At 42.4% G+C, this 12,745-nt stretch overlaps 1 pseudogene; it reads left to right on the top strand.

Annotated features, from left to right (window-relative positions):
* Positions 1-2,294: 2,294 nt before the first annotated feature.
* The window catches only part of LOC109740337 (uncharacterized), a 53,375-nt pseudogene continuing 42,924 nt past the window's right edge, over positions 2,295-12,745 (top strand).

The following is a 12,745-nucleotide window of genomic DNA, read 5'->3' as shown; positions in this document are numbered from 1 at the left end:
ACTGTGACCCGTCAGCGGGTGCTCTCAACTTCCCGTCTTTCTTACGGTCCTCTCTGTGCCATTGCATCAACTTGGCATGCTCTTCGTTTCTGAACAAACGTTTCAACCGTGGTATTATAGGAGCATACCACATCACCTTGGTAGGAACCCTCTTCCTGGGGGGCTCGCTGTCAACATCAGCAGGGTCATCTCGTCTAATCTTATACCGCAATGCACCACATACCGGGCATGCGTTCAAATCCTCATACGCACCGTGGTAGAGGATGCAGTCATTAGGGCATGCATGTATCTTCTGCACCTCCAATCCTAGAGGGCATACGACCTTCTTTGCTGCTTACGTACCGTCGAGCAATTCGTTATCCTTTGGAAGCTTCTTCTTCAATATTTTCAGTAGCTTCTCAAATCCTTTGTCAGGCACAGCATTCTCTGCCTTCCACTGCAGCAATTCCAGTACGGTACCAAGCTTTGTGTTGCCATCTTCACAATTGGGGCACAACCCTTTTTTGTGATCCTCTAACATGCGATTGAACTTCAGCTTCTCCCTGTTACTTTCGCACTGTCTCCTTGCATCAACAATGACCCGGCGGAGATCATCATCGGGCACAATATCGTCTGGTTCCTCTTGATCTTCAGCGGCTTCCCCCGTTGCAGCATCACCGTATTCCGAGGGCACATAGTTGTCATCGTCCTCTTCTTCTTCGCTGTCTTCCATCATAACCCCTATTTCTCCATGCTTGGTCCAAACATTATAGTGTGGCATGAAACCCTTATAAAGCAGGTGGTGTGAAGGATTCCGATCAGAGTAAGACTTCGTATTGCCACATATAAGGCATGGACAACACATAAAACCATTCTGCTTGTTTGCCTCAGCCACTTCGAGAAAATTATGCACGCCCTTAACGTACTCGGAGGTGTGTCTGTCACCGTACATCCATTGCCGGTTCATCTGCGTGCATTATATATAATTAAGTGTGTCAAAAACCATTACAGAACATCATGAATAGATAAGTGACCAAATTAATAGACGTTCATCATCACATTAAAACTAAAGTACATACATAGTTCTCATTGAACAACATATAGCTCTCCAGAGCATCTAATTAAACCATACATTGAAAATATGAAAAACATTTCAATGCCACAACAAATGCGATCATAATTGCAAGCAAGGTAACAATTGATCCAACGGCATAATGATACCAAGCCTCGATATGAATGGCATATTTTCTAATCTTTCTAAACTTCAAATGCATTGCGTCCATCTTGATCTTGTGATCATCGACGACATCTGCAACATGCAACTCCAATATCATCTTCTCCTCCTCAATTTTTTTATTTTTTCCTTCAAGTAATTGTTTTCTTCTTCAACTAAATTTAACCTCTCGACAGTAGGGTCGGTTGGAATTTCCGGTTCACATACCTCCTAGATAAATAAAATCTATGTCACGTTGGTCGGCATAATTGTCATAAACAATAAATGAACCAAATAGTTATATAAGATAATATATACCACATCCGAATCATAGACAGGACGTGGGCCGACGGGGGCGGATACCAAAACCATCGCACTATATAATAACAAGCAATAATAAAAGTAAGAAAATTAGATAAGTATCTATCTAATCATACAAGTAAGAATTTTTTTTCTTTCCAAAGGAAGATAAGAACAAGAGGCTCACCACGGTGGTGCCGGCGACGAGATCGGTGCGGGCGATCGACGGCGGTGAAGACGGGGACGGGACGTGACGGACCGCCAAACCTAGACAAATTTTGAGGAAAATGGAGCTTGGAGGTCGAGCTTCGAGAGGAGAAAGCTTAACTAGTGTGGCTCGGGCATTTCATCGAACTCCTCATGTGCATAGGAGGTGAGCTAGAGCACCACAAAACTCTCCCCTCGCCAGCCAGAAAAAATAGAGCAGTGTGGAGTGCTCTGCTCGCCGGCGAGGGGGTATATATAGGCACCTCATTGGTCCCGGTTCGTGGCTGGAACCGGGACTAAAGGCCCCCCTTCTGTCTTGGTTCCAGCCATGAACCGGGACCAATGGTGTGGGCCAGGAGCAAGGACCATTGGTCTCGGTTCGTGCCTGGAACCGGGACAAATGGGTCCAGACGAACCGAGACCAATGCCCCACGAGGCCCGGCCGCGCCCCTGGGCTCACGAACCGGGACATATGCCTCCATTGGTCCCGGTTCGTGACTGAACCGGGACTAATGGGCTGGCCAGGCCTCAACCAAAGCCTGTTTTCTACAAGTGAGTACATGGTTTGATTCGACACTTCAGGAGAAGTAGAAGCATGGCGACCCTGTGGAGGCAGCCGATCCTCGAGTTCGACGTCAAAGTCGTCCGGGTCGCCGGCATCCAGGCATGACTCGAGGGTGGCCTCTTTGTGAGGTACTACGTCTCGGCCGGCGACGGGAGGCGGCGGATCCGCGTGGACACCCGCGAGGTACCGTGCGGCACCAGGGGCGACGGCGTGCTCTGGGGCGAGCACGTGCGCTTCCAGCTGGCGGGCAACGGCGGGCTCGTTCCAGCGCCGGGCAAGGTCGCGTTCAAGCTCCGGTGGAGGTCGCGCCCGTCCTTGTCCGGCCTCGCGACATTCTTTGGGATAGGGAGGCCGTCGTCGTGCGTGCTGGCATGGGCCGAGCTCGCTTTGTCGGCGCGCGAGTAGTCGGCGTCGGCGGAGAGCTGGCTGAGACTCTCGCCGGCGAGCGAGGAGCTGGGCGGCGGGTGCAAGGTGCCCAAGTTGCTCGTCGAGGTCAAGGTCGTCCACGCCGCAGCGGTTGCCGATCGCGTGGCCGTTGAAGCGAGGAAGTTCGACGGCGAGAACGAGTGCTGCCGTGGCGGCGAGTGATACGTCTCCAACGTATCTATAATTTTTGATTTTTCCATGCTATTATATTATCTGTTTTGGATGTTTAATGGGCTTTATTATACACTTTTATATTATTTTTGGGACTAACCTATTAACCGAAGGCCTAGTGCAAATTGCTATTTTTTGCCTATTTCAGTGTTTCGCAGAAAAGCAATATCAAACGGAGTCCAAATGGAATGAAACCTTCGGGAGAGTTATTTTTGGAACAAACGTGATCCAGGGGACTTGGAGTGGACGTCAAGAAAGAAGCAAGGAGGCCACGAGGCAGGGAGGTGTGCCTGCCCCCTGGGCGCGCCCCCACCCTCGTGGGCCCCTCGCAGCTCCACCGACCTACTTCTTCCTCCTATATATATATCCACATACCCGGAAAACATCCAGGAGCACCACGAAACCCTATTTCCACCGCCACAACCTTCTGTACCCGTGAGATCCCATCTTGGGGCCTTTTCTGGCGCTCCACCGGAGGGGGAATCGATCACAGAGGGCTTCTACATCAACACACCATGGCCTCTCCGATGATGTGTGATTAGTTTACCACAGACCTTCGGGTCCATAGTTATTAGCTAGATGTATTCTTCTCTCTCTTTGGATCTCAATACAATGTTCTCCTCGATCTTCTTGGAGATCTATTCAATGTAATTCTTTTTGCGGTGTGTTTGTCGAGATCCGATGAATTATAGGTTTATGATCAAGATTATCTATGAACAATATTTGAATCTCCTCTTAATTCTTTTATGTATGATTTTTTATCTTTGCAAGTCTCTTCAAATTATCAGTTTGGTTTGGCCTACTAGATTGATCTTTCTTGCAATGGGAGAAGTGCTTAGCTTTGGGTTCAATCTTGCGGTTCTCGATCCCAGTGACAGAAAGGGAAACGACGCGTATTGTATTGTTGCCATCGAGGATAAAAAGATCGGATTTATATCATATTGCTTGAGTTTATCCCTCTACATCATGTCATCTTGCCTAATGCGTTACTCTGTTCTTATGAACTTAATACTCTAGATGCATGCTGGATGGCGGTCGATGTGTGGAGTAATAGTAGTAGATGCAGAATCGTTTCGGTCTACTTGTCGCGGATGTGATGCCTATATACATGATCATGCCTAGATATTCTGATAACTATGCACTTTTCTATCAATTGGTCGACAGTAATTTGTTCACCCACCGTAATACTTATGCTATCTTGAGAGATGCCACTAGTGAAACCTATGGCCCCCGGGTTTATTCTTCATCATATAAGTTTCCAATCTATTTTACTTTGCAATCTTTACTTTCAATCTTTATCATAAAAAATACCAAAAATATTTATCTTATTATCTCTATCAGATCTCACTTTTGCAAGTGGCCATGAAGGGATTGACAAGCCCTTTATCACGTTGGTTGCAAGGTTCTTATTTGTTTGTGTAGGTACGAGGTGACTTGTGTGTAGTCTCCTACTGGATTGATACCTTGGTTCTCAAAAACTGAGGGAAATATTTACGCTACTTTGCTGCATCACCCTTTCCTCTTCAAGGGAAAAACCAACGCAGTGCTCAAGAGGTAGCAAGAAGGATTTCTGGCGCCGTTGCCGGGGAGATCTACGCCAAGTCAAGTCAAGTCAAGACATACCAAGTACCCATCACAAGCTCTTATCCCCCGCATTACATTATTTGCCATTTGCCTCTTGTTTTCCTCTCCCCCACTTCACCTTTGCCATTTTATTCGACTTATTTTTCGTTTGCCTTTTTCTTGCCAGATCTATTGTTTGCTTGTGTTACCCTGTGCCTTTTATTTGCTTGCTAAAAATCTATTGATATGGATCCACTTAAATTGTTCTACTTGGATTATCTTCGATCCTTATGCGCTCGTGCTGAAACCCCAACTAGCCTAGTTGATGGGAAATCTTTAGATGAGCCTGCTCATTTTGTGCATCACCGTTTGTCTGAAAAAGGGAGACTCTTATGGGATAAAATAAACAGATTGCTATGTTATGCTTGGAATATTTGTGAAATTTATGATTTTACTTGTTGCTCTAAGAAATCTAAAAAACACCTTCACTACCCATGTGAATTTAATGTTAAAGAAATCTTATCTTCTTATGCAAAGGGTGTTTATAGTTACTATGATATCGAACAAATTGAAGAATTTTTTGCTTTTAAGGGTGCTTATGAAGTTTCTTCTTTGATTCAAAAGCATGATATTACTCTCTATGAATCTGAAAATTTTGACATACATAAATGTTGCTATGAAAACTATGCTCATAATGTCTATGTCAAAGAATTTACTGAAAGAATGACCGTTGCTTCTGAAGAAAATAATAATATGCATGAATCTATTGATAATGATGATTCCCATGATTTGATTGAAATTTCCCTTGATGAACATGATGCTTGCTATTCTTGTGGCCATGATGCCAATATTTATGAAGATGAATTTGCTATAGTTCCTTATGTTAAACATGAGATCGTTGCTATTGCACCCATACTTGATAGTTCCTTCGATAAAAAGCATGATTGCAATGATGTTATTATAAATTCTCTTGATGTCAATTGTGCTAATAATATGCAAAACCCTAAGCTTGGGGATGCTAGTTTTGCTATGTCTACTACTTGTTGCAATGATCATGATTGGGGCGATTCTTCTTATGATCTTGAAAATTTATTTAAGCCCCATGATGAATATGAGATTGATAATAATGTTTGCAATAATATTGAAAGTGGGTTTAGAGAGGTCATGACTTTAGTTAATGATATTCCCACTATTTTGGAAGAGTGTCAACTTTGCATGCATGTGGATCATGTAGAGAAAAGTTTATGTGATAGCTATATTGTTGAATTTGAATATGATCCCACATGTAATTATTATGAGAGACGAAAATATGGTTGTAGAAATTTTCATGTTACAAAATTTTCACTCGTTATGTTGAGATTGCTATTGTTCCTTTCTTCTTACATGCATATGATAGTTATTGCTTGTCTTGATAATTTGTTTGCTTCTAAAATGCCTATGCATAGGAAGTATGTTAGAATTAGATGTGTTTGTCACGTGTTTTGTGATGCTCTCTTTGTGCTTCAATTCTTGCCTTTATGCCTAGCTAGGGGCGTTAAACGATAGCGCTTGTTGGGAGGCAACCTAATTTTATTTTCGTTTCTTGCTTTTTGGTTCTGTTTACAAATAAATATTTGATCTAGACTCTGGTTAGATGTGGCTTTATGTTTTAGTTAGTGTTTGTGCCAAGTAAAACCTATAGGATCTTCTTGAATGGTAGTTATTTGATCTTGCTGAAAAAATCAGAAACTTTCTGCTCACGAAAACAATTGTTAAAAATCACCAGAACGTGATAAAATACTGATTCCAATTGCAGTAGATCAATAAACAAATTATATAGGTCTTCCTATTTTGGTAGAATTTTTTAGTTACAGAAAGTTTGCGTTTGATACAGATTACTACAGACTCTTCTGTTTTTGACAGATTTTGTTTTTCGTGTGTTGTTTGCTTGTTTTGATGAATCTATGGCTAGTATCGGAGGTTATGAACCATAGAGAAGTTGGAATACAGTAGGTTTGACACCAATATAAATAAATAATGAGTTCATTACAGTACCTTTAAGTGGTGGTTTGTTTTACTTCGCTAACGGAGCTCATGAGATTTTCTGTTGAGTTTTGTGTTGTGAAGTTTTCAAGTTTTTGGGTAAAGATTTGATGGATTATGGAATAAGGAGTGGCAAGAGCCTAAGCTTGGGGATGCCCAAGTCACCCCATGGTAAAATTCAAGGACAACCAAAAGCCTAAGCTTGGGGATGCCCCGGAAGGCATCCCCTCTTTCGTCTTCGTCCATCGGTCACTTTACTTGATGCTATATTTTTATTCACCACATGATATGTGTTTTGCTTGGAGCGTCTTGTATGATTTGAGTCTTTGCTTTTTAGTTTACCACAATCATCCTTTCTGTACACACCTTTTGGGAGAGATACACATGAATCGGAATTTTTTAGAATACTCTTTGTGCTTCACTTATATCTTTTGAGCTAGATAATTTTACTCTAGTGCTTCGCTTATATCTTTTTAGAGAACGGTGGTGGTTTTATTTTATAGAAATTATTGATCTCTCATGCTTCACTTATATTATTTTGAGAGTCCTTTAGAACAGCATGGTAATTTTCCTTGGCTATAAAATTAGTCCTAATATGATAGGCATCCAAGATGAGTATAATAAAAACTTTCATAAAGAGTGCATTGAATACTATGAGAAGTTTGATACTTGATGAATCTTTTGAGATATGGAGATGGTAATATTAGAGTCATGCTAGTTGAGTAGTTGTGAATTTGATAAATACTTGTGTTGAGGTTTGCAAGTCCCGTAGCATGCACGTATGGTAACCCTTGTGTAACAAACTTGAAGCATGTGGTGTTCTTTGATTGTCATCCTTATGAGTGGCGGTGGGGGACGAGTGATGGTCTTTTCCTACCAATCTATCCCCCTAGGAGCATGCGCGAAATGCTTGGTTTTTGATGACTTGTAGATTTTTGCAATAAGTATGTGAGTTCTTTATGACTAATGTTGAGTCCATGGATTATACGCACTCTCACCTTTCCATCATTGCTAGCCTCTTCGGTACCGTGCATTGCCCTTTCTCACCTTGAGAGTTGGTGCAAACTTCGCCGGTGCATCCAAACCCCGCGATATGTTACGCTCTATCACACATAAACCTCCTTATATCTTACTCAAAACAGCCACCATACCTACCTATTATGGCATTTCCATAGCCATTCCGAGATATATTGCCATGCAACTTTCCACCGTTTAATTTATTATGACATGCTTCATTATTGTCATATTGCCTTGCATGATCATGTAGTTGACATCATATTTGTGGCAAAGCCACCATGCATAATTTATCATACATGTCACTCTTGATTCATTGCCCATCCCGGTACACCAACGGAGGCATACATATAAAGTCATATTTTGTTCTAGTATCGAGTTGTAATCACTGAGTTGTGAATAAATAGAAGTATGATGATCATCATAAATAGAGCATTGTCCAAAAAAAGAGAAAGGCCAAATAAAAAAAAGAGAAAGGCCCCAAAAATAAAAATAAATAAAAAGGGACAATGCTACTATCCTTTTTTCACATTTGTGGTTCAAAGTAGCACCATGATCTTTATGATAGAGAGTCTCTTGTTTTGTCACTTTCATATACTAGTGGGAATTTTTCATTATAGAACTTGGCTTGTATATTCCAACAATGGGCTTCCTCAAATGCCCTAGGTCTTCGTGAGTGTAACATCCCAAATTTTCAATTTGGAATGTTATACATTAGATCATCATTGCCTAGCATATTTTATTGCACTTTGGCAAAATCCTCGAAAATCCTAAGCAACTCAAGGACCCTCGGAGAGAGTTGGGGATTTTTCGCAGTTTTCATATTTGGCTTTTATCAAATAATGAAACGAGGATTTTAGGTTTTAATTATTTTTCTCTCCGAAAAATATTTTGTATTAAAATAAATGAGAGGAGAAAATATGACTTCTCCAAAATAATTGAAATATTGGAGGAAAAATATTAAAATCAAATATTTGATTTTATTCGGATTTTATTTGCAATTTTATTTGCATTAGAAAAATTGCACGTTTTTAGAACTGCATTTTGGGCCAAGAAAATGTTCATCTCGTCCTAATTATTTTAATTAGACGGTGAAAATTTGTTTTGGCATTTTTGGATTTTTATTTATTTTTCTACGATTTTTTTTAGGTTCAGCGAAATTAATTTAATTAAAAAAACGCGCGAGCGCCCGACTGGGCCGAAGCCCAGCCGCGCGGCCCAGCCCACCCCGCGAGCCGTCTCCCTCCTGGAGACCGCCGCCGCCGAGTCCCGATCGAGGACGACTCCCACCACCGCCCGTCGCCCCTCCCCCACGGCACCCCCTCCCCCTCTTAAATACCGCACCCCGCCGCCCCTTTCCTCACCCCGCCCCCGACCCGAAGCCGCCGCCGCCGAGAGGAGCCGCACCGGAGCCGCCCGACCCCGCCGCCGAAGGAGCCCGCCGCCGCCGCCACGGGAAGCCGCCGTTCCGCCGCCCCTCGTCGCCCCTCGCCGCCCCGACGACGCCCGCACCCCGCCGCCCCTCGCCGCAGCCCTCCGACCCCGCCGGAGCCCGTCCCGAGCCTCGCCGGAGGTTAGCCGCCGCCGCCGTTCGCCGTTCGTTTTTTTTTTAAAACCGCCTCGGTTTATTTTTTCCGAAACCCTAGGTTTATTTTTTTAATAGATCGGTTTATTTTTCTTCTGTTTAGTTAGTTAGCGAACGTTCGCCGATCCGTTCGTTTTAACGAACGTGTTCGCCGGTTAGTCTCAGTTAACGAACGTCTGTTCGTTTAACTGTTCGTCAGTTTTCTTTTTCGTCGGATTATCCTCGATTTTCCCAGATCGCGATTTCTGATCTGTTTTTCGTTTTAGTTTAACTTTTCGCTCGTTTATCGGAATCAGGCGATTCAAGCACCTAGAGTTTCGTCTCGAAATTCTCTTTCCGTTTAACCAACTCAAACAAGTTTTTGCTACTGTAAAAATTTGACCTAGATCCAGATTAGTAAACGAAGCTTGTTTCTTTCGCCGTTTGACTTTCGTTGCTTCGTTTGATTTGATTCTTTTTGCAAACCGGAGTTCTTAAGTTGAACCTTCTGGTTAGTTCTTTTATTTGAGTTTTACCTGTGCATTAGTTGAGTGCTTATTGTATGCTTGTTTGTTTGCGATAGAGTACCCGGAGTGCGCCGCTTGCTACTTCGAATCTCTAGGTTTCACGGATCATCAGCAAGGCAAGTAACACTTTGATCATACTTCTTTTACTACCCAGTTTTATTGCATTAGACCAATCCTCAAACATTGCATGATTAGGATCTAATTAAATTGTAGGTATTGGGAAGTAGTTGAGGTAGTACCTATCACCTGTTTATTATCAAACCTTTGGGAGTTACTTCTACGTTTGCTCATATTGCTATGCCATGCTAGTAGACGTGGATTGGGTTTGAGTGTTACCATGACAGATGTGAGATTATTAATTAATGGTTAACCTTAAGGTGGCAACTAAAACTCACATCTGGGTGGATTGAGGTACCTGGGTATTCCAGGATTGCCTGTTTTTCTTTCGGACCGCCACCCAGGTTCAAAGGGATCATGAGATTATTCATGCTAGAAACTTCCATGTGCAGCCACAAGCTATTATGGGCTCTAGCATAGTTGAGTAGGTTACATGATCTCTTGAAGAGGTGGGCTAGCAGATGTAGGGGAAAGTAGGTGTAACTGTCCACCCGGAGTAAAGATTTATTGTTTCTGAAAGACTGTGTCTCGGTCATCCATTTCTCAAACATCATGTAGTGCGAGAATCAAGCGGAGGCGATCGAGTCTTGTGGGGAAAAGTGCACAAACCTCTGCAGAGTGTATAAACTAATCATGGTTAGCCGTGTCCCCGGTTATGGACATCTTGAGTATCTAGCACTTGGATTATCATGTGAATCTCATCATGTTACTTTAATTAATTTTGTTGGGTTTGATGATGATACTTAATTGGGATTGAGAATGCTGTCAACCATTCTCAATGTTTAACAACCACCATGATAGTTAAATAAAATGTATTCCTTTGCAGTAGGGAAAAATTGGCTTTTCGCAAAACTGTAACCATAGAGCCTTCTACCAGCCATAAATGCATGTAGTATAGCATTATTATGTTCATTACTCTCTATGTGTTACATTGCCAGCATATTCCATGTGCTGACCCGTTTTCGGGCTGCAATGTTTCATGTTGCAGACTTTTCAGACGACGAGTAAGGTGCCTTAGGTCGTGGTCTTATACTCAGTGTTGCCATTGGAGTTGATGGACTCACTTATCTTCCAAGTCTTCCGCTGTTATCGTTTTAGATGGCCTTAAGCCATATTTGTCATACTTATTTCTCTCTTGAGATACTCGATGTAATAAGTGTGTGATTGCTACTCTATTATAAATCCTCCAAGTACTGTGCGTGTCAGCATTACTGATCCAGGGATGACACTGGTGCACGGTAGATCAGACTATTTGATGTCTGGTCGCTACAGTGAGCAAGCAAGTTGGATGCACACCCACTTAGTTTCTTTTGTTGAGCTTTCATACATTTATAGCTCTAGTGCATCCTTTGCATGGCAATCCCTACTCCTTGCATTGACATCAATTGATGGGCATCTCCCTAGCCCGTTGATTAGCCGCGTCAATGTGAGACTTTCTCCTTTTTTGTCTTCTCCACATAACCCCCATCATTATATTATATTCCACCCATAGTGCTATATCCATGGCTCACGCTCATATATTGCGTGAAGGTTGAATTTTTTTGAGATTACTAAAGTATGAAACAATTGCTTGGCTTGTCATCGGGGTTGTGCATGATGAGAGCATTCTTGTGTGAAGAAAATGGAGCATAACCAAACTATATGATTTTGGAACTTTCTTTGGCCATGTTATTTTGAGAAGACATAATTGCTTTGTTAGTATCCTTGAAGTATTATTACTTTTATATCAATATTAAACTTTTAGATTGAATCTTTTCGGATCTGAACATTCATGCCACAATAAAGAAAATTACATTGAAAAGTATGCTAGGAAGCATTCCACATCAAAAATTCTGTTTTTATCATTTACCTACTCGAGGACGAGCAGGAATTAAGCTTGGGGATGCTTGATACGTCTCCAACGTATCTATAATTTTTGATTGTTCCATGCTATTATATTATCTGTTTTGGATGTTTAATGGGCTTTATTATACACTTTTTAATTATTTTTGGGACTAACCTATTAACCGAAGGCCCAGTGCAAATTGTTGTTTTTTGCCTATTTTAGTGTTCCACAAAAAAGGAATATCAACAGAGTCCAAACGGAATGAATCCTTCGGGAGAGTTATTTTTGGAACAAACGTTATCCAGGGGACTTGGAGTGGAAGTCAAGAAACAAGCGAGGAGGCCACGAGGCAGGGAGGCGCGCCTGCCCCCCTGGGCGCGCCCCCACCCTTGTGGGCCCCTCGCAGCTCCACTGACCTACTTCTTCCTCCTATATATATCCACATACCCCGAAAACATCCAGGAGCACCACGAAACCCTATTTCCACCGCCGCAACCTTCTGTACCCGTGAGATCCCATCTTGGGGCCTTTTCCGGTGCTCCGCCGGAGGGGGAATCGATCACGGAGGGCTTCTACAACAACACCATGGCCTCTCCGATGATGTGTGAGTAGTTGATAACCCACAAGTATAGGGGATCGTAACAGTTTTCGAGTGTAGAGTATTCAACCCAAATTTATTGATTCGACACAAGGGGAGCCAAAGAATATGCTCAAGTATTAGCAGCTGAGTTGTCAATTCAACCACACCTGGATAACTTAATATCTGCAGCAAAGTGTTTAGTAGCAAAGTAGTATGGAAGTAACGGTAACGGTGGCAAAAGTAACAGTAGCAGTTTTGTAGTAATTGTAACAGTGGCAATGGTAAAGTAACTAAGCAAAGAGCAATATGTGAAAAGCTCGTAGGCATTGGATCGGTGATGGATAATTATGTCGGATGCGATTATTCATGCAACAGTTATAACATAGGGTGACACAGAACTAGCTCCAGTTTATCAATGTAATGTAGGCATGTATTCCGAATATAGTCATACGTGCTTATGGAAAAGAACTTGCATGACAGCTTTTGTCCTACCCTCCCGTGGCAGCGGGGTCCTATTGGAAACTAAGGGATATTAAGGCCTCCTTTTAATAGAGTACCGGACCAAAGCATTAACACATAGTGAATACATGAACTCCTCAAACTACGGTCAATACCAGGAGTGGTCCCGATTATTGTCACTTCGGGGTTGCTGGATCATACACATAGTAGGTG

This window comes from Aegilops tauschii, chromosome 2, assembly GCF_002575655.3.
Source record: "Aegilops tauschii subsp. strangulata cultivar AL8/78 chromosome 2, Aet v6.0, whole genome shotgun sequence".
In the NCBI taxonomy this organism is placed as follows: Eukaryota; Viridiplantae; Streptophyta; class Magnoliopsida; order Poales; family Poaceae; genus Aegilops; species Aegilops tauschii.
This window is presented reverse-complemented; position numbering and strand designations above follow the sequence as displayed.